This window comes from Oncorhynchus clarkii, chromosome 22 (genome assembly GCF_045791955.1).
Source record: "Oncorhynchus clarkii lewisi isolate Uvic-CL-2024 chromosome 22, UVic_Ocla_1.0, whole genome shotgun sequence".
Classification (NCBI taxonomy): Eukaryota; Metazoa; Chordata; class Actinopteri; order Salmoniformes; family Salmonidae; genus Oncorhynchus; species Oncorhynchus clarkii.
The window spans coordinates 35,753,631-35,776,664 of record NC_092168.1 but is presented as its reverse complement, the minus strand read 5'-3'; the positions used below and the strand labels follow the sequence as shown (position 1 = coordinate 35,776,664).

At 41.8% G+C, this 23,034-nt stretch overlaps 1 protein-coding gene across 1 annotated transcript in view; it reads left to right on the top strand.

Moving 5' to 3' along the window:
- Nucleotides 1-23,034, top strand: part of LOC139380827 (low-density lipoprotein receptor-related protein 1B-like) — a 485,305-nt gene that overhangs the window by 160,751 nt on the left and 301,520 nt on the right. The window lies entirely within an intron of this gene.

The window sequence follows — 23,034 nt, the reverse complement described above, 5'->3', positions numbered from 1 at the left end:
TGGAAATTTAGCTAGCTTGCAGTTGCTAGCTAATTTGTCCTATTTAGATAGCTAGCTTGCTGTTATTGGCTAATCTGTCATGGGATGTACACATGGAGTTGTTAATTTACCTGAAATACACAAGATCCTCTACTCCAACTATTAATCCACACATAAAAAGGTCAACCGAATCGTTTCTAGTCGTCTCTCATCCTTCCAAGCTTTTTCTTCTTCGGACTTTATATCGTGAATGGCAACTAACTTTTATAAGGTGTATAACCACAACCGACCTCCGTTCAAATTTCAATCGCCCACGTGGGTATAGCCAATGAGGAGATGACACGTGGCCTTATGCTTTTAAAAGCCAGTGATGAGATGGGAGAGGAAGGACTTGCAGCGTGTTCTGAGCCACAAATAGAAGCAATTTCTATTTAAGCACCTGTCAACGCAGACGCTCGTTGGTGCGCGTGAGCCGTGTGGGAGCGATTATTGAATAACATGTATGTGTAAATTTATTTTGCAAAACTCATGCACATAATGGGGGCCCCAGGACTGAGTTTGGGAAGTCCCAGTGATGGGAAACCAAGGCTTTTTAAAGGTGTTGTTGGTGCTCTCACCATATTGTTCTGAAAAATGTTTCATTACTCAGGGCATCAGTATCTGTTCACAATGCACATTAGTGAAATCTGCTGGTCAGAAATAAATACAGTGCCTTGCGAAAGTATTCGGCCCCCTTGAACTTTGCGACCTTTGCCACATTTCAGGCTTCAAACATAAAGATATAAAACTGTATTTTTTTGTGAAGAATCAACAACAAGTGGGACACAATCATGAAGTGGAACGACATTTATTGGATATTTCAAACTTTTTTAACAAATCAAAAACGGAAAAATTGGGCGTGCAAAATTATTCTGGCTAGCTGGTGGCAAAGCTGGCTAGAGGTGGTGAGAATAGGATGGGAGGCCAAAAGTCTGTGTAACCAATAGAGAGTCAGAGTCCCGAGTTTGGGAAAAAAAACATAGTCTGTCCCACGGTTGGGTAAAGAAAGTTTGTGGTCAACAAAGCATGCAGGAGTCATGAGGCAAATAGCAAAATGCACAATAATTAAAATAAATATATAACGACTTGGGGCTAGCCATTGTAAGTTGGAGTCACTCGCCCCAACAGTGCATGTGTGCTGGAGGCGAGCGAAAGCTCGGGAGAGAGGGGTGAGTGTGGTGGGGGTACCTGTACCAGACAGGGGGAGACAGGCCAGGGCAGACGGTGAACAGATCAGATCGCCAGGTGGAATCCAAGCAGCAGTGCAGCAGGCAATGGGAGTCGGTGTCACACCCACTTGGGAGAAACTTTTATTTCTGGAGGCCAGTGAATTGTCGATGAAACAGCAGGAGGGGGCTTCAGAGGATGCTTCAAAGACTCCTGACACTTGTTGGGCCCAAAGGCCTTTTACTTCACACCTAGTGCTAATTGAATTTGTATCTGGCTCAGTTCCAGGTTGGAATGGTGTCCTCACGTCTTTGCTGTTTGTTGGCTAGAGCACCCTCCATATAGCTTGGAAAAATAAAACCTTGGAAGCAGTAATCTCTCCGGTTAAGGCCATACTGTGGAGGGTAGCATCCTGCATATGTACCTGCCGAAAAATCGAAGTTTACCTAACTCCAAATCTATCCTTTTGTAAACATAGGTATTCCTTTTGTCTAAATGGGATTTGGCAGTGTGCAGTAATGATGGCGATTTCATGGTCTGTGGACCTATTAGGGGGGTAAGCAAATTTTAGTGGGTCTAGGGTGGCAGGTAAGGTGGAGGTGATATGATCCTTGATTAGTCTCTCAAAGCAGGGAGTGCTATGGGGGAGTGGGAGTGCTATGGGGCGAAAGTAATTTAGTTCTGTTACCTTTGAATTCTTGGGTACAGGAACAATGTTGGACATCTTGAAGCATGTGGGGACAGCAGACTGGGACGGGGAGAGATTGAATATGTCCATAAACACACCAGCCAGCTGGACTGCACATGCTCTGTGGACGTGGCTAGGGAAGCCGTCTGGGCGGGTAGCCTTGCAAGCATTAACATGTTTGAATGTCTTACTCATGTCACCCATGGAGAAAGAAAGCCCACTGTCCTTGGTAGCTGGCCACGTTGGTGGCACTGTGTTATCCTCAAAGCGGGCAAAGAACGTGTTTATCTTGTCTGGCAGCAAGACGTTGGTGTCCGTGACGTGGCTGGTTATCCTTTTGTAGTCCGTGATTGTCTGTACACCCTGCCACATACGTCTCATGTCTGAGCCGTTGAATTGCAACTCCACTTTGTCTCGATATTGATGTTTTGCCTGTTTGATTGCCTTGCAGAGGGAACGACTACTCTGTTTGTATTCTGCCATATTCTCTGTAACCTTTCCATGGTTAAATGCGGTGCTTCCTGCTTTCAGTTTTGCGTGAATGCTGCCATCTATCCACGGTTTCTGGTTAGGGTAGGTTTTAATAGTTACAGTGGGTACAACATCTTCTATACACTTATTGATGAAATCAGTAACTGTCTCAGTGTACACGTCAATATTATTCTCGGAAGCTACCCGGAACATATCCCAGTCCGCGTGATCAAAACAATCTTGAAGCATGGATTCAGATTGGTCAGCATTGAATAGGCCTTAGCACAGGTGCTTCCTGTTTGAGTTTCTGCCTATAGGAAGAGAGGAACAAAATGGAGTTGTGGTCAGATTTGCCAAAAGGAGTGCAGTGGAGGGCCTTGTATGCATCCCAAAAGTTCAGAACTTCCAGTGAAGTTCCTTGAGGGCCGTCGTGGTATCGGCTTGAGGGGGGATATACACGGCTGTGACCAAAGATAATTCTCTTGGGAGATAATACTTGACTTTGAGGAATTCTAGGTCAGGTGAACAAAAGGACTTAAGTTCCCGCCCTACTTCTTCCTGGAGAGATGTTTATTTCTGTCGGTGCGATGCACTGAGAATCCAGATGGCTTTACCGACTCTGACAGTATATCCCGATAGAGCCATGTTTCTGTGAAACAGAGTATGCTACAATCCCTGATGTCTCTCTGGAAAGCATCCCTTGCTTTGATCTCGTCAACTTTGTTATCTAGGGAATGAACATTAGCGAGTAATATACTCGGAAGCAGTGGGTGGTGTGCGCACCTCCTATGTGTGACTAGAAGACCGCTCCGACTTCCTCTTCTCCGGCGATGTTGTGTGAGTCTGATTATCAGATACGGTAGGCATTCTCTTTCGCCAGTGTTTTCATCAAAACTCTGTGGTGCAGCGGTAGGTCGTTGGCTTTAGTAGGCTAGTATAATTTGTTACACCAGGTTTGCATTTTACATCATGCTTCCCTTTTTGACAAAATACAGCCTTTGTTATGAGATATTGTATGTGTTATCATTGATGGCACCATACAATACTTTATTAGTGCTTTGTGTTGAATGTAGTATGATTGATGGATGTATCTTATCCAACCAAATAAGAGGCTCTGTGTTTAAGGATGTTTTTCTTTGGACATAACTTTTCCCAGTTGAACTCCATGTAGTTGTACCCCACCCTGCATATTCCAGGGAACGGTCATGTCATGGTACCATTTGCTGGTACCGTTTGCTTGTCCTTGGCTCTGCCTCTCCCTCAGTGGAGAAGTGTAATCACCACATGTAAAGCCCCAGAGGGGAGACCAGCCAGGCATTCCATTACACACTCGCGCACACACACACACACACACACACACACACACACACACACACACACACCTTCTATTCCATTCCATTAACGTGAGACTGTAGTAGGCCACTGGTTCAGATGCTCAGCCACGGCATAGCTTACCCTGCAGGGACTGGACTGCTGACGCTCGCTACCAATACCATACTGCACCAGGGGAACTAGAAATCAGGACACTCTCCTGAAATGGCTAAAAGAAACACCAGTGAATTGTAAAGTGGAAATTCTGGGAGTCCCAGAGCAAAGCAGACAGTCTCGATAGAGAGAATGAAGAATTAAAATAAATCCGTCTTTGGGAGTCCAGAACATTTTGAACCTTAATCGATAGAAGGTACATTTATTTCAATATACAGTGAGCTCCAAAAGTATTGGTTCAGCGACACATTTTTGGTTGTTTTGGCTATGTACTACAGCACTTTATATTTGAAATGATACAGTATAATGATGATGAGGTTAAAGTACAGACTGTCAGCTTTAATTAAAAGCTATTTTCATCGATATCGGGTAAACCTTTTAGACATTACAGTACTTTTTGTACATAGTGGGGACCAAAAGTATTGGAACAAATTCACTTACATGACTGTGTATTAAAGTTGAAATAAGTTAAGTATTTGGTCCCATATTCATAGCACGCAATGACTCCTTGACTCTACACATTTGTTGGATGCATTTTCTGTTTGCTTTGATTGTGTTTCAGATTATTTTGTGCCCAATAGAAATGAATGGTAAATAATGTATTTTGTCATTTTGGAGTTACTTTTATTATAAAGAGTAGAATATGTTTCTAAAAACTTCTAAATGAATAAATATGCTACCATGATTATGGATAATCCTGAAGGAATTGTGAGTAATGATGAGTGAGAAAGTTACAGACGCACAAATATCATACTCCCCCAAAAATGCTAACCTCACTTGTTATTGTAATGGTGAGCGATTAGTCAGCATATCTTGGGGATATGACATTGTGCGTCTATAATTTTCCTGAAATGCAATAAGGAGGGGACTTGCAGTGCGTGGAGAGTCTCAAATAATACAAAGTTCTATATTAACGTTTGGCTACGCAGACGCTTGTTCACACGCACAAGCGGTGTGAGTGAAATGATTGAATAACGTATGTGTACATTTATTTTACAATGCTCACACAAGCAATGTGGCCGGTGCGGTTTGTGTGTAACTATGAACTGGGTGATTCGAGCCCTGAATGCTGATTGGCCGACAGCCAGTTTATAATAGCAATAAGGCACCTCGGAGGTTTGTGATATACAGTGGCTTGTATTCAGACCCCTTGACTTTTTCCACAATTTGTTATGTTACATCCTTATTCTAAAATTGATTAAATTGTTTTTTTCCTCTCATCAACCTACACACAATACCCAATAATGACATGAGCATAAGTATTCAACCCCTTTACTCAGTACTTTGTTGAAGCACCTTTGGGAGCAATTACAGCCTCAAGTCTTCTTGGGTATGATGCTACAAGCTTGGCATACCTGTATTTGGGGAGTTTCTCCCATTCTTCTCTGCAGATCCTCTCATCTCTGTCAGGTTGGATGGGAGCATCGATGCAACGCTATGTTTAGGGCTCTCCAGCGATGTTTGATCGGGTTCAAGTCCAGGATCTGGCTGGGCCACTCAAGGACATTCAGAGACTTCTCCCGAAGCCACTCCTGCATTGTCTTGGCTGTGTGCTTAAGGTCATTGTTCTGTTGGTAGGTGAACCTTTGCTCCACTCTGAGGTCCTGATGGCTCTGGAACAGGTTTTCATCAAGGATCTCTCTATACTTTGCTCCGTTCATCTTTGCCTCGATCCTGTCTAGTCTCCAAGTCCCTACCCCTGAAAAACATCCCCACAGCATGATTCTGCCACCACCGTGCTTCACCGTAGGGATGGTGGCAGGTTTCCTCCAGACGTGACGCTTGGTATTCAGGCCAAAGAGTTCAATCTTGGTTTCATCAGACCAGAGAATCTTGTTGCTCATGGTCTGAAAGTCTTTAGGTGCCTTTTTTGCAAACTCCAAGCGGGCTGTCATGTGCCTTTTACTGAGGAGTGGCTTCCGTCTAGTCACTCTACCGTAAAGGCTTGATTGGTGGAGTGTTGCAGAGATTGTTGTCCTTCTGGAAGGTTCTCCCATCTCCACAGAGGAACTCTAGAGCGCTGTCAGAGTGACCATTGGGGTTATTGGTCACCTCCCTGAGAAGGGGGAGCTACTAGCTACTAGCTACTAGCTACCATCGATTCCCTTTCCTTTTGCTTCTGTTAGTTTGGTCTAATTGGTTACACCTGTTTTGAGTTTAGTTTTGTTTGTAGGCTATTTAAGGGCACTAGGCCCGCTGGCTATTGTGCGGGCTTGTTCTCTGTTTTATGGTGTTGGTTTAATTTGTGGTCGATTTTTTTCCGGACAGTTTTAGTCCTGTTTGTTTGGACGGGTTGTTTCATGCGCCCTTGTGTTTTGCATGTCCGTTTTTCGCTGTCATTTGAATAAAGATCCACATACGGAACTAACCTGCTCTCTGCTCTTGACTCCTCCACCCACCATTCATAGAAACCGTAACAACCACGGCTAAGAGCTGTGTCCAGGCACTCCGCGTTACGCATAATAACAGCTCTTAGCCGTGGTATTTTGGCCAAAAACCACACCCATTCGGGCCTTATTAAGCGTAATGACAATCAGCCTACAAAGTGGAGTGCATTCATGGATGCCAAGGCAAGCCAGGCTTCCCACAAAAATCGAACAATAAAAAAAAGAAACAAACTAATGAAATTATTTCTCATTCGTGTCTATCTGTCTATCTTTCCCTTAAATTCGCAAGAGGCTGAATCTATTTCACCAAAGACAGCATCCAAGCGAGGCAAACATACTCTTTTTGGCCAGACAGCATCAGATACATGGGCTACACATACTTAAACAGAAAGGCGCTGTTTTGCTGTTGGTGCATATCAATATATTCAGGGACGACCCATCAGGTCTAAACATTTCTGAGGGTGGCACTGGTGTGGCCAATCAGACTTCAGGGGCAGCTATGGCTACCCCTGGGCCACCCCCTGGACACACCACTGTGGGAGACACAACATCCTGTGAACCATTCAAGTGTGTATAGGACAAGTACTGATATACATACAGTAGCTTAATCATAGTAATATAACTTAGCAGACAGGTAGGTATATCTCAGCGCCAAGTCTCTCTAGAACAATATGCATTGTTGTTGTTGTTGTTGTTTACTGCATATATGAAAATATTATTAATACGTGGGAGTGCAGGGGCCTCCCAGGTGGCACAGTGGTCCAAGGTTCAAAACAATATTCCATTTGTGCCACCAGAGACCCTGGGTTCAAGCCCAGGCTCTGTCCCAGCCAGCTACAACCAGGAGGTCCATGGGGCAAAGCACAATTGGTTTAGGGAGGGTTTGGCCAGTAGGGATCTTAGTAGAACCCTTAAGACCCAAAGGGGCTTAGGTGGTGGGTGTGACAGGTGGAGTGGCAGAGGGCGTAGCAATGTGCAAGGTTGGCCCGTCAGCATGGCTTGTTTGTCTTTTTAAATACATTTCTTGCAATTCCATGGAGCTGAGAGAAAATGTTGCCGTTTTAAAGCTAATTTCCTGTGATTCTACATACGTGACCGACCGGCTTGATTCGGTCATATGTAGCAATTTTTTTGAAATTATGTTTTTTACATTGGGATAAAATTAGAAACTCAGACTTGCATATCATACACTACAGTTGAGGAACAATGGAAAAGTAATTCTGCTTTGGAAGTTGATACCCCCTGTGATTATTATTATTATTTGACCCTGCTGGTCATCTATGAACGTTTGAACAACTTGGCCATGTACTATTATAACCTTCAGAAACTGGTTCCACTCTAGGTTTCTTCCTAGGTTCCTGCCTTTCTAGGGAGTTTTTCCTAGCCACCATGCTTCTACATCTGCATTGCTTTCTGTTTGGGGTTTTAGGCTGGGTTTCTGTATAGCACTTTGTGACATCGACCGATGTAAAAAGGGCTTTATAAATGGTTTTACCAAGAATAATCTCAATGCCTGGTTCAAACAAGGGTATTACACTAACATTAGGCTATAACTAGCAAAGCAAATGGCTCTGAGATATGAATAATATTACTACACATACATACAATGTTAGCGAGCCAGCCAGCTAAAGTTAGCTAGTTAGTTAACGGTACACTTTATGTGAAATGAAAATTACTTTCTGGCAAAATTAGAAACGTGTAATATCTGAAAATAGAGCTAGCTTGACTATCTTAACGTATACATGGATGGATGCTTCTCCCTCTCTGTCAGGGATGCCCTTAGTTTGAAGATGTAATACGGAGACAGGTGTTTGCTCCATCTCCTTAGCTGTCATACTCTAATTCCACTGATTTCCAAACTTGGTCCTCCAGAAAGTGGAGAGAAACATTTATGCAGTTCTACTATGTGATGTCTATGTCAAAAACTGTGTTAGAAAGGATTACCTACACATTCTGACCAGCTCAAATAGACAGAACCAGGCTACATGACAGACCAATCCAAACTCATCTCTCAGCATGTCCAGCCCACTCATTATCTCAGCCAATCATAGCTAGTGGGAAGGTTCTCTATATTTTTCTGTGGCTAAACCAACTAGGCTCATAAGTTAATAATTGTATTCGTATTTACAGATGGCATACAAGTTTGTTATTAAGGCACATGAAAGTTCACATGTTCCAGAAGGCATTTCTGCAAGAAAATGCATTTAGTTAAATTTTTTTAAGTTGACTTTCAAATGGCTCTCCTGTGAAGTAGTGATGTGTGACATACGCATAGTTTCCTGAAACAAGTCATATATTCTGCCATGGAGCTGAGAGAAAATGTTGCAGTTTTAAAGCTAATTTAATTTAAAGCTAAGCAATTTTCCACATTTAACGCTATGTTATATTGCTCAAACCAAATAACAAAATTAATACTGCTAAATTCATTGTTTGGGGAAATGTTCAATTTGGTAATTGTTTGTTCTCAAAGATTATAAACAAATATATAGTTCCATTATATTTTCTACATATTTTATATCTGGTTTTAGTCGTTTAGGTTCCCATCCAGATTAATTATGTGAGATTTGCCAATTTTTGTTACACTTAGGTGTCCCGGAAATAAGCTTAGGCTAACTGCCCAAGGTTTTCAATAGCAGAAAAATCCCCAGTCCAGTTTAAACTGCCTGAATGTTCTCTTTTCATTAGTATCCCAAGAAAAATAATATAACTACATTGTGGAAGCAAAAGGGTAGGTCTGCAATTTGCAGATGATTGCAGTTTTCTTAATGCACTATAGTTATTTTGAACAGGTCATGATAATTTACTTTAGGTTCATTTGTGCTGCAGTCCACTCAAAAGGAATGACCGTGGTCCAATTTCTGTCAAATCATCTTCGCTTTACATTGCTAGTAATTATTATATTTTGTGGATATACAGTACCAATGACATAAAACACTGTTGAACTAGCAATGATTTCTGATGATGCACTAAGCAGCCTAAGTTTCAGGTTTAAAAACTTTCAGGCATGGCTTCGAATTATTCAATTTTTAACAAAAATAGGTGAAAACCAGGTCACGTCGTGATAACAGCCTGAGGCTATAATGCATCAGGGTGGTTTTTTTCTGTCTGTGTCCATAATGCAATAAATGTATTGTAAATGTGTCCATTCCCTGAGAGAGTTGGCAGCAATAGGACGGAGGTTTAGGGGGGTAATGTAGCGTAGGACCTTGTTTTTGAGCTGAAGGACAGACTAGGCCTTCTGCATTATGTAATGTTTACCTCCCCTGGCTGTCCTGCAGCCCCTGTTGACTCATTGTAAAATCTGAAACACATAGACTGCATCCTAAATGGCACTCCATTCCCTATGTACTGTAGTACAATGAGCCCTGGTCAAAAGTGGTGCACTACGTCGGGAATAGGCTGCTAGTTTGGACAGAGACATTGATCTGCTGTGAAAATAGAGAGCCCTTTTCAAGGATATGATGTTTTAATTGAGAATACACATGTCCTTGTAATGTGCATGCTTTAACTGTCTTCTCATCTTATATTTCCCTTCGATAAGGGGAGGAGAAGGAGGACGTGTCTCAGGTATGAAAGCCGTTCCAGGTCGTATTCTGACAGCTCTGACACGTCATTATTTTGTGTGTGACTGGAGTGACATCGTTGAAGCAGTAGGTAATTGGATCTGGTGTTTAGATCGTCGTCCCGAAGTCAGGACGCCTAAGTGTGATACAGATCAAACATAGCCCATCGTCATTTACCCCTCATTAGCATCCGGGTGCTGTTCATAATGTTCACAATGCTGCTGTCAGTGTCTTCTCTTTAACCTGTCATGTGCATTCTGTTCAGTTATGATCTAAACTCATATTTTCCCATCCAGAGGGGAGGGTTGTGTTGTGAGGCAGAGGGCTTTGGAAATAAGACTTTTAATTTAGTGGCAATCTCTCCCCAGTTGGAGTACGGCTCATCTAATTCCGGAGGCTGCTGCCACCTGCTTATGGAGAGCACAGAAACAGACACACCAATGATTATGTTTTCTCACCAGTTTGTGTGTGTGTGTGTGTGTGTGTGTGTGTGTGTGTGTGTGTGTGTGTGTGTGTCAGGCCTGGAATTTCATGATTTAGGGGCAAGGCCACTTGGCCTTAAGGGGTTGCCCAATTTGCCAGGGCACCAAGGGCACCAAGGCAGTTAACCCACTGTTCCTAGGCCATCATTGAAAATAAGAATTTGTTTGACTTTCCTAGTTAAATAAAGATAAAATAAAGGCCTTCGGCCAGGGCACTAATGCCATTAACCAAATCGGTTAATTAAATTGATTTGGAAACACTATTCTGTTAAGAAAAACATAAGCAATTACTGTGGAAGATTGATTCATTGCTTCTTTGAAATATTTTGTGTGTCCCTTGCCTTAGTTATATATCTAGTACCTACTGGCTAAAACTTGATGCTTTCCAGATGATATCCATGGAAAAGAAAAGCTTGTAGGCCTAATGTGTAGGCTATACAATAAACCCTTTGTCCTCCCGATTCTGTAACCTATACTTACCAAACAATATAATCAAGAATTATAGTTAAAGAATTAAGATGTATTGATGACTTTAAAGGAGCATTATGTAATATTTTAACATTGTTATTCAGAAAAATGTTCATGAATATCTGCAGTAATGACCCAACACACCTCTAGGCTGTATAAAGGCTATTTGACCAAGAAGGAGGGTGATGGAGTGCTGCATCAGAGGACCTGGCCTCCACAATCACCCGACCTCAACCCAATTGAGATGGTTTAGGATGAGTTGGACCGCAGAGTGAAGGAAAAGCAGCCAACAAGTGCTCAGCATATGTGGGAACTCCATTAAGACTGTTGGAAAAGCATGCCAGGTGAAGCTGGTTGAGAGAATGCCAAGTGAGTGCAAAGCTGTCATCGAGGCATAGGGTGGCTACTTTGAAGAATCTCAAATATAAAATATATTTTGATTTGTTTAACACTTTTTTGGTTACTACATGATTCCATATGTGTTATTTCATAGTGTTGATGTCTTCACTATTATTCTACAATGTAGAAAATTGTAAAAAATAATGAAAAACCTTGAAATGAGTAGATGTGTCCAAACATTTGACTGGTACTGTATAGATTCTGATGCAAAATTGCATTCTATTTGTGCAGCTTTCCTATTTGTCAACCAAAGCCATATTATTTCTCGCACAGGGCGTTAACTTGAACAATAAAATAGGTAAACTATTCTACTATGGCGGATAGCAGATTGAAATAGTGATTTTGCTGTCCGTTGCGCGACTTGTTGTCTGAGGTAAAGTGGACAGTTCTTCTAACATCTTCAAATGTTTGTTCATTTTCCATATTTTTTGGGGAGTGGCGGCAACAATTTAGCAACAGCGCAGAGATGGGGTAGAGCAGTGGCAGCCAGTAGGGATAGCAATAGCGCTACTTTCTTTTCTAAATTCTATATAAGGACGGGTGGCGTTGCATCCCCGATGTGTCTGTCTTCACTTGAACTTCGGAGCTGCAAGGGCTGAGAGAAGGACCCGGTCATTGGCCAATATAAATGAGATATCTGAGAGTGCCAGTGAGTGAGGTGCTTCGGAGTGTGGTGATTGGAAAGAGCAGTGTGAATTTCACTGGCAGCCGGGAGAAGGGAATTATAATTATATTCAGCCCAAGGGCACAACAGCCACTTTGGCCGCAAGGCATAGATTTTTTGGGGGGCCATTATAGCCACACAAGGGGGGCTGGGTAATTCGAAGCTGTGTGTGTGTGTGTGTGTGTGTGTGTGTGTGTGTGTGTGTGTGTGTGTGTGTGTGTGTGTCAGGCCTGGTGTGTGTTCTAAATGTGCATTGGTGTGTTCATGGTGGCCTTTGGAGGTGACATACTGTATCTCACCCAAAAGATTCAATAAATAGAGGAATGACAACCACACAGTGTACCAACAGGTATATTATATTACAGTTTGAGTTTCACTCTTGATGTTGATTTCCCTTTGTGATTGATGAGAAATGAACTGACCACTCTGCCCTTGAAATATAGTTTGCTCAGAAATGTTTTTCTACCATGCTGCAGTGCAACTTTCTCAGAATCTTGGCTGGTTATGTTTGGAGCACTTGAAATGGTTTGAGTCCTATTCCTGTTCCCATTGTGTTTCTAACATGGCTGATGGTGCATTGGGAGGATAGTAGTTTCAAGTTTCAAAGTTTATTTGCCACAAGCACAGGATGCGACAGGTGTAAAGCAGTAAAGTGAAACTCTTAATTGAGAGCTCTTTCACAACAATGCACACAGCAAATTGGCCAGTGTTGATTTTTCTAGTGTTGATTCTTGAGTTAAATTCACCCTTTAAGAGTGAAATTAACACCCAGTGGTGTTAAATAACCCACAGTGTTGGTGTTAATAACCATAATTATTGTGTAGAAAAAACAGTCCAATTAAAACTATGCCCACCAGTATCATATTTCCCAGCATGCTCCACTGCAGGTTACTTTTTAAGGATTGTTTTTAATGTCTGTGTTTTTGCATGTACAATAATTGATTAATTAATCTTATGCTACACAAAGATAAATATTTTATTTAAAAAAAAAACTGAAATGGTTGATCCAGTTTAAATGGTGTAGGTAGTCTTCTTATAAACCTTCCTAACCCTTACAGTTGTTCTGAATGGAGGTTGCAACATTTCAAGCGTTGGATATCCTAACTCTGGCTGAATTCCAAAAGGAATTACACATCACTTTGCCAGCATAAGGTGACTTGCAAGGTTGATGTGGTCTTTAAATTATGAGTTTGGTATGAGTTTGGTATGAGTTTGGAAAAATTCAGCTATCAAAGTAAGGCTTTTTGATATATGTAGTTTAATAGAGGTTAATATTAATGACAGCTTTTGCCTAGATGCTCACTTGGTAAAAGCCACAGGTTTTCCAAATGAAGGAATTCAATAACGATGTCTGTCGCTAACAAATACGGTCATGGTAATTCGACAATTCACTCAGCAAAAATGCACCCTGGGAAATACGCAAATTAGGCTTTACACCACACAGTGTTAAAACCCTACCCAAAAAGGATTTACTGTAAAACTACAGGTTTTAATTTCTTACACTGAGAAAGTGTAGATCTTTTCAAACACCACAATCAACTTAATTTGAACACTTTAAGAGTTAAATGGGGAACACTGCAACAGAGTTAAATCTTTAACACTTTCAAAAGTGTTATTTTAAAACCATTTCAATGGGACTCATATGTTCACTGAAAATAGTGTACATTTAACACTTTCGGAGTTAAATGTACACCATTGATTTTGCTTTGCAGTGATAATAACAAAAATAATAATGTAAATTTTAATAAAAAAAACACATAAGAAGTATGTTATCAGTTGAATAAAGGCAACTATGCAAGTATATACAGATCAGTGCCAGTACCATGTGCAGGGGTACTGGAGTGGTTGAGGTATGTTTATACATAAAAAGTGACTGGCAGTAGGATATAAATGTAAACATGGCTGAAAGGTGACTGATAACAGGAATATATAAATACTTATGGTAATATACTAACGGTAATATATAAACTCGGCAAAAAAAGAATGTATGAACATAACCAGATTCAACAACTGAGACATAAACTGAACAAGTTCCCTGAACAAAGGGGGGGTCAAAATCAAAAGTAACAGTCAGTATCTGGTGTGGCCACCAGCTGCATTAAGTACTGCAGTGCATCTCCTCCTCATGGACTGCACCAGATTTGCCAGTTATTGCTGTGAGATGTTACCCCACTCTTCCACTAAGGCACCTGCAAGTTTCCGGACATTTCTGTGGGGAATGGCCCTAGCCCTCACCCTCCGATCCAACAGGTCGCAGCAGTGCTCAATGGGATTGAGTGCCGAGCTCTTCGCTGGCCATGGCAGAACACTGACATTCCTGTCTTGCAGGAAATCCCGCACAGAACGAGCAGTACGACTGGTGGCATTGTCATGCTGGATGGTCATGTCAGGATGAGCCTCCAGGAAGGGTACCAAATGAGGGAGAATGATGTCTTCCCTGTAACGCACAGCATTGATATTGCATGCAATGACAACAAGCTCAGTACGATGATTTTGAAAAATGTTTTACCTTTATTTATCTAGGCAAGTAAGTTAAGAACAAACTAACTAATTTCCAATGACGGCCTAGGAACGGTGGGTTAACTGCCTTGTTCATGTGCAGAACAAGAGATTTTTACTATGTCAGCTCGGGGATTCGATCTTGCAACCTTTCGGTTACTAGTCCAACACTCAAACCACTAGGCTACCTGCCGATGCTGTAACACACCGCCCCAGACCTTGACGGACCCTCCACCTCCAAATCGATCCCGCTCCAAAGTACAGGCCTCGGTGTAATGCTCATTCCTTCTACGATAAATGTGAATCCAACCATTTCCCCTGGTCAGACAAAACCGCAACTCGTCAGTGAAGAGCACTTTTTGCCAGTCCTGTCTGGTCCAGCGAAGGTGGGTTTGTTCCCATAGGCGACGTTGTTGCCGGTGATGTCTGTCAAGGACCTGCCTTACATGCCCTCAGTCCAGCCTCTCTCAGCCTATTGTGGACAGTCTGAGCACTGACGGAGGGATTGTGCTTTCCTGGTGTAACTCGGGCAGTTGTTGTTGCCATCCTGTACCTGTCCCACAGATGTGATGTTCAGATGTACTGATCCTGTGCAGGTGTTGTTACACATCGTCTGCCACTGCGAGGACAATCAGCTGTCCGTCTTGTCTCCCTCTAGCGCTGTCTTAGGCGTCTCACAGTACGGACATTGCAATTTATTGCCCTGGCCACATCTGCAGTCATCATGCCTCCTTGTAGCATGCTTAAGGCATGTTCACGCAGATGAGCATCCCTGGGCATCTTTCTTTAGGTGTTTTTCAGAGTCAGTAGAAAGGCCTCTTTAGTGTACTAAGTTTACATAACTGTGACCTTAATTGCCTACCGCCTGTAAGCTGTTAGTGTCTTAACGACCATTCGCAAGGTGCATGTTCATTAATTGTTTGTTATTATTTTTTATTATTTTTTATTTAACCTTTATTTAACCAGGTAGGCTAGTTTAGAACAAGTTCTCATTTGCAACTGCGACCTGGCCAAGATAAAGCATAGCAATTCGACACATACAACAACACAACACAACACAAATACACATGGAATACAACAAACATACAGTCAATAATACAGTAGGAAAAAAAAAAAAAAAAAACATGGGAAACAGTGTTTAAACCCTTTACAATGAAGATCTGTAAAGTTATTTGGATTTTTACTCATTATCTTTGAAAGACAGGGTCCTGAAAAAGGGACATTTCTTTTTTTTTTGCTGAGTATAGATGTAAACAGGAGTAATAGTGAGCAGTAGCAGGATAAATAGATAGATACTAATGGTAATGGCAATCAATAATCAATTAACAACAGCGTATTGGTAGTAATAAATCAAATCAATAGTCATTTAGCAGCAGTGTGAGGGGGTGTGTGCGCGTGGGTGTGTGGCGTCAGTAATGAGTGTGTGTGATGATGTATGTGTGTCACACTCTGACCATTATTTGCGTTGTTTGTTTATATGTTTTGTTTGTTTGTTTGTTTGTTTAGGGTACTTCGTGTTTTTTCGTCTTTCATTAAAAAGATGTATTCACAACACACTGCGCTTTGGTCTCCTCAATATGACGATCGTGACAATGTGATTGTATGTATGTGAGTATATTTGTGTGCGTGTGAATAAGAGTGACAATGGAAGGTACAGTATGTGTTTCTGAGTTGGAAGAGACCTGTGGATGACTAAAGAGTCAGTCTGGATAGTCTGTGGGAGAGAGATGGCAGTAGTTGTTAGGCATTTAACAGTTTTATGGCCAGGGGATAGAAGCTGTTTTGGAGTCTGTTGGTCTGAGCCTTAATGCACCGGTTCCACCTGCAGACGAGAGCATGGGGAACAGCATGTCTCGGTTGGCTGGAGTCTTCGGCAATTTTCGAGCCTTTCTCAGTCATTACCATCGTGTCGTCAGCAAAGTTGATGATGGAGTTGGAGTCATGCATGGCCACACAGTCATGGGTAAAGAGGGAGTACAGGAGGGGGCTGAACATACACACCTGGGGTGGCCCCCGTGTTGAGGGTCAGCGTTGTTGCCTACTCTCCCCACCTGGGATTGGCCCCAGGATCCATTTGCAGAGGGAGCTGTAGTCAGTGAACAGCATTCTCACATAGGTATTTATCTTGTCCAGGTGGCAGAGGGCAGCGTGGTGTACAATTGAAATGGTATCGTCTTTAGATCTGTTGGGGTTGTATGCAAGTTGGAGTGGGTCTAGGGTGTCTGGGATGATGGAGTTGATGTGAGCCATGACCTGCCTTTCAAAGCACTTTATGATTACAGTGAATGCTACAAGGTCATTTTGGCAGGTAGACTTACAGTTTTTGGGAACAGGAATCATGGTGGTCAGTGTGTGGGGATCACAGACTGGGACGAGGAGAAGTTGAAATGACCGTGAAGATGCCTGCCAGCTGGTCTGCACATGCTCTATGAACGCGCCCTGGAATACCGTCCGGCCCCGCGCCCTTGCGATTGTTGACCAGATTAAAAGCCTTACTCATTTCGGACTTGGAGAGCGGGGCTTGTACGTGTTTGTGTCCTCAGCCATAACCTTGGGGTTGGCTGCGACAGCCCTGTGTGTTGTGGTAACTCTGTACCTATGTGTTAATCCAAGGCTTTTGATTGGGTAAGCAGCAAACCTTCACTGTGGAGACAACGTCGGCGATGCATTTCCTGATGAAGCCGGTAACGGAGGTGCTTAGCTCGTTGATGCTATCGACAGAGTTCCGGAACATATTCCAGTCAGACCTAGAAAAGTAGTCCTGCAGTATAGCCTCCATTTCTCTACATAGTGGACCATTTCGCTACAGAGCGTTTCATGGGTACTTACTGTTTGAGCTTCTGTTTGTAAACATGAAGCAGGAGCACTGTTCTATATTTCATCCCCTATCTCCCAACATATGCTCTAACAGTTACTATTTTCTGTATTTTCCTCTCCCCCTCTATTAGTATTATAAAGGACAACATATCCATCTTGGCACCTGGAGACCTTAAAAAGGAGCAAATTGTATAACCTGTCAGGGTGGTTTTCATTGAACCATGGAGTGACATCAAAGTACTAACGCCTACATTAACCCCCTGCTGTTTCGACAGAGGAGATGTTGTTGGCGCGTATCAAATGAAATTGTATTTGTCACATGCACCAAATTACTTAAAAACCCTTAAACAACAATGCAGTTTTAAGAAAATAGAGTTTTAAAAAATTTACTAAATAAACTAAAGTTAAATAAATATATATATAATAATAATTATAAAGTAACACAATAAAATAACAATAATGAGGCTATATACAGGGGTATGTCAATGCAAATAGTCCGGGTGGCCATTTCATGAATTTTTCATCAGTCTTATGGACCTAGACTTGGAGCTCCAGGACCGCTTGCAGCGTGGTAGCAGAGAGAACAGTCTCTGATTTGGGTGACTGGAGTTTTTGACAATTTTTGGACCTTCCTCTTACTCTACCTAGTACAGTGCCTTGCGAAAGTATTCGGCCCCCTTGAACTTTGCGACCTTTTGCCACATTTCAGGCTTCAAACATAAAGATATAAAACTGTATTTTTTTGTGAAGAATCAACAACAAGTGGGACACAATCATGTAGTGGAACGACATTTATTGGATATTTCAAACTTTTTTAACAAATCAAAAACTGAAAAATTGGGCGTGCAAAATTATTCAGCCCCCTTAAGTTAATACTTTGTAGCGCCACCTTTTGCTGCGATTACAGCTGTAAGTCGCTTGGGGTATGTCTCTATCAGTTTTGCACATCGAGAGACTGACATTTTTTCCCATTCCTCCTTGCAAAACAGCTCGAGCTCAGTGAGGTCGGATGGAGAGCATTTGTGAACAGCAGTTTTCAGTTCTTTCCACAGATTCTCGATTGGATTCAGGTCTGGACTTTGACTTGGCCATTCTAACACCTGGATATGTTTATTTTTGAACCATTCCATTGTAGATTTTGCTTTATGTTTTGGATCATTGTCTTGTTGGAAGACAAATCTCCGTCCCAGTCTCAGGTCTTTTGCAGACTCCATCAGGTTTTCTTCCAGAATGGTCCTGTATTTGGCTCCATCCATCTTCCCATCAATTTGAACCATCTTCCCTGTCCCTGCTGAAGAAAAGCAGGCCCAAACCATGATGCTGCCACCACCATGTTTGACAGTGGGGATGGTGTGTTCAGAGTGATGAGCTGTGTTGCTTTTACGCCAAACATAACGTTTTGCATTGTTGCCAAAAAGTTCCATTTTGGTTTCATCTGACCAGAGCACCTTCTTCCACATGTTTGGTGTGTCTCCCAGGTGGCTTGTGGCAAACTTTAAACAACACATTTTATGGATATCTTTAAGAAATGGCTTTCTTCTTGCCACTCTTCCATAAAGGCCAGATTTGTGCAATGTACGACTGATTGTTGTCCTATGGACAGAGTCTCCCACCTCAGCTGTAGATCTCTGCAGTTCATCCAGAGTGATCATGGGCCTCTTGGCTGCATCTCTGATCAGTCTTCTCCTTGTATGAGCTGAAAGTTTAGAGGGACGGCCAGGTCTTGGTAGATTTGCAGTGGTCTGATACTCCTTCCATTTCAATATTATCGCTTGCACAGTGCTCCTTGGGATGTTTAAAGCTTGGGAAATCTTTTTGTATCCAAATCCGGCTTTAAACTTCTTCACAACAGTATCTCGGACCTGCCTGGTGTGTTCCTTGTTCTTCATGATGCTCTCTGCGCTTTTGACGGACCTCTTAGACTATCACAGTGCAGGTGTGGATTGTATTTATCATCATTAGTCATTTAGGTCAACATTGGATCATTCAGAGATCCTCACTGAACTTCTGGAGAGAGTTTGCTGCACTGAAAGTAAAGGGGCTGAATAATTTTGCACTCCGAATTTTTCAGTTTTTGATTTGTTAAAAAAGTTTGAAATATCCAATAAATGTCGTTCCACTTCATGATTGTGTCCCACTTGTTGTTGATTCTTCACAAAAAAATACAGTTTTATATCTTTATGTTTGAAGCCTGAAATGTGGCAAAAGGTCGCAAAGTTCAAGGGGGCCGAATACTTTCGCAAGGCACTGTATATACAGTAGGTCCTGGATGTTAGGAAGCTTGGCCCCAGTGATATACTGGGCTGTACGCACTACCCTCTGAAGAGCCTTACGTTTGAATGCTGAGCAGTTGTCATATCAGTTGGTGATGCAACCGGTCAGGATGCTCTCGATGGTGCAGCTGTAGAACTTTTTAAGGATCTGGGGCCACATGCCAAATCTGTTCATCTGTCTCCTGAGGGGGAAAAGGCGTTGTCGTTCCCTCTTCACAACTTTCTTGGTGTGTTTTGACCATGATAGTTTGCTGGTGATGTGGACACCAAGGAACTTGAAACTCGACCCACTCCACTACAGCCCCGTCGATGTGAATGGGGGCGTGTTCAGCCTTCCAGTTCGCTTTGAGTCAGTACAAACACAGACAACACATAAGGGCTATGCCACCAAAAGTCACCAAGAGAATGAATTGATTCCCTGTAAAAATATTCTATTTAGTAATACAACATGGATAAATGCATTTTGAGCCTCTGTACTTCAGAATAAACTGTATAATGTATTGTAATGACCATAAATCAATAATTGCTATTCTGGTTTGTTTTTCAGTAGTGTAAACACAGTTAGATTATGAAATAGTGCTATTGCCAAACCAATTATTATAGGCAACATAAAAACACTGGTTATAATCAGATAATTATCTTCCAGGAAGCTGGATTATAGCCAGCTGTTATTGAGTTCAACTGTAGTTTACTGCACCTAATGTTTATGCTAATATGTATACCCCACACAATGCTGCAACATACAATGCCTTCTAAAAGAACGGCTATGAATTACATTTATGTGAATGGCACTACAACGGTACAGTACATGATTGTGCCAAAAGTATTGATTGACAGATTATTGATAGAATGCACAATCTGTAAATGTTTTCCCTCTATGATTGGCCAGGAGACATGCAAAAAATACTGCACAATGTATTCCAAACCAATAGCTTGTAGACAAGATTGGTTGTAGCCTTTCCGTTAAATAATGTACCATATTATTCATTTGAAGTCTCCCCCACCCACCCTCGCTCTAAACAATTCGATTTGTGCGTTTTCATCTAGATTCCTCCCTTAACACAAATGATGTTACTATTTCTTCCCTTAAATTAATTTGACTTTTTTGTGATTGCTGTGCTGCTGTGCTTTGTGTTTTTTTTTCTAAATGTAAGTTGTTGTGAATTGGCCCCAGCCCCAGTCATCACCGCTTGAGGCTGATGTATGGGAATTTTATAGTACAGTAAGTGGTTTTGAATTTGATGTATTAATACTCGCAAGTTTATTGAAGTGATAGCCTCCATTTCATTGCATTTTGATGACATTACTCTGCTCTCTCTCTCTCACAAATGTGCATATCTAAATTCTCTATGTGATTTACATTGGATTTGTGATCAATGCACACGTCTCCGTTTTGGGTCACACTTTATTTGGATAGTGAAACTATGCTCCAACTAGTTAGTTATATAGTTATTATTAATCGTAGATATTTGTTGATGTCCACTGGGAAGAAAAAAACAACATCTAAATGTATATTAATGTTGAGGAGACTCGAGATGACATATGGACCAAAAGGCTTGCAGCTAATCTGGTTGACATTTAAAGATACATGAATGCCACTGCCTCTCAGAAAGAATACAAACAGACTATTCATGATGCAAACCTTAATAGTACAATAACATATAAATATTGCAAAATATGATATTTTTCTGAGAAGTGAGCTAAAGTGAATCACTGGCCCACCCACACTCTAAGCGGTCTCCTGCCCTTAAACCAAGAGCACAGTGTGGGGGAAGAAGGGGCCATTCATAAAGAGACTAAATACAAAGAACAAGTAAACAAACACCAACTAATGAGACCTAGTTACCATCCAGGGGTTCTGCAAAGTGAGGACAGGGCAGGATACTACTCTTTACATTCACATGTTCTACCCAAACACACTAGTAATTGATTCACATTATAGGACCAAATCAAAAATAACTTATCCAAGCCAGCACAGAATGGTTCAGGTCAACACCATGATGCTCTAGTTATTTCAATGGAAACCAGGCACTGGTGTAAAGCCTTGTCAGGTATTCTCTAATGAGTGGAGAACAGAAGGAAATGATACTGATGTATTAACTGAAGCAGTGAGGCAATGTTCATGGGTGACCACGAAACCATGAAATGGAACCTCAGCTCTTATATGTCATCAGAACAATTTGCCTCTGTTGTCCTAAGGGCAGGAAAATACAGAGCAGAATCTCCTTCTGGCTGTAAGCAACATTTCAAATGTCAACGACCTGAAGGTCACTGGGGGAGAAAAGGTTATTTGAAAAGAGGGTAGTTTTAAGGTTGTTGAGGCTATTGAAGTTAGCGTGGTGAGTTCATTTTTGGCTTACTCTTGGAGCCATGTTCTCTTATGTATTGTCGGAAGCTACATGTCTTTTTTTCCAAACCTAAAATACACCCACCATTGTTTTCCTATATCTGTTCTTCAAACAAATTAACTGGCAATTATAGTACTCTTTCAGACGGACCTTATAAATCCGGGATGTCAAACTCATTTTCCCCCGGGGGCCACGTCTGCAACGAGGGCCAGACAGCCGCACTGAAAGTTTGATATATTTACTCACCGTCAGAATTGTCCTCTATTCATTGTTTTTGGAATCTTCAATGCTCCCCTTCTGTCTAGCTTACTTTTCAGTGATTATTAGCAAGCTGGACACAGTCAAGGAACTGTATGAATGTAGGTCCATTATCATGAGGAGAGTAGAGGAGAGAAGTGGAGAGGAGAAGAGGAGGCTGATTATGTGGCCAGGGTAAGGTTTGGAATTCATCCATGACACTCTCCTACTCTCACTACCATGGTTTAATTATAACCACTAAGTGTCAGGACCTTGGTTTACTGTCCAATCCACAAGATTGAACTCTTTGTAGGGCAGTTTCCCTGATCACTGCCCTGAGGCATTGGTGTCTGCTTTGACCAGAGGGATGATTGCCCCTTACTGCCCTCACTAAGCAGCAACACCGCTGGTCTCCCTTCCAGGGCTATACCAGGCCCAACTCTGCTGAATTTTCAAACAGTAGCTTGCAAGAGAGTGTGGTGGTATGTCTTACGTTGGCATGACTGGGTCAGTCTCAAGTTAGGATTTGGTTCTTAGCATCTACAGGTCTAACATTTTTTTTCTATTCGTTTTTGTTTCCAAAGTCAGAGGCAGAATACACATTATGCGCTAAGGAAAGCTAGCGATGTGTGACCTTAATCATCAACATGGTTGGAAAAGGAATCCATTGGCACACATGCAATCACAAGGCATGAGCGTTACGAATCTAGAACAGAAGAGTTCAATGAGCATCCCTACTGATTGATTTTCTATACATTTCTTCCAAGAATTCATCATTCCACATACCGGTGGTGGAGCTCTGAATTAAAATGATAATTATAATGAACATAGCTTATGAAATTTTAGCCAGAAGGCTTTTCATTGCACATTAAATAGATGGATTAGCTAGCCCAGTCCCAGCTGATTTCTCACTATTCTCTCCTCCAAAGAGTGTAAATATCACCATGGTTTTTAATTTAAAATACTATGTGGATAGGGATAACGGAGATTGAAGATTTACTTTGGCAGTAAGTGGACTCACACCAGCAAATGACATTGCATATATTATTTTAAGTTAATGGAAAGGAC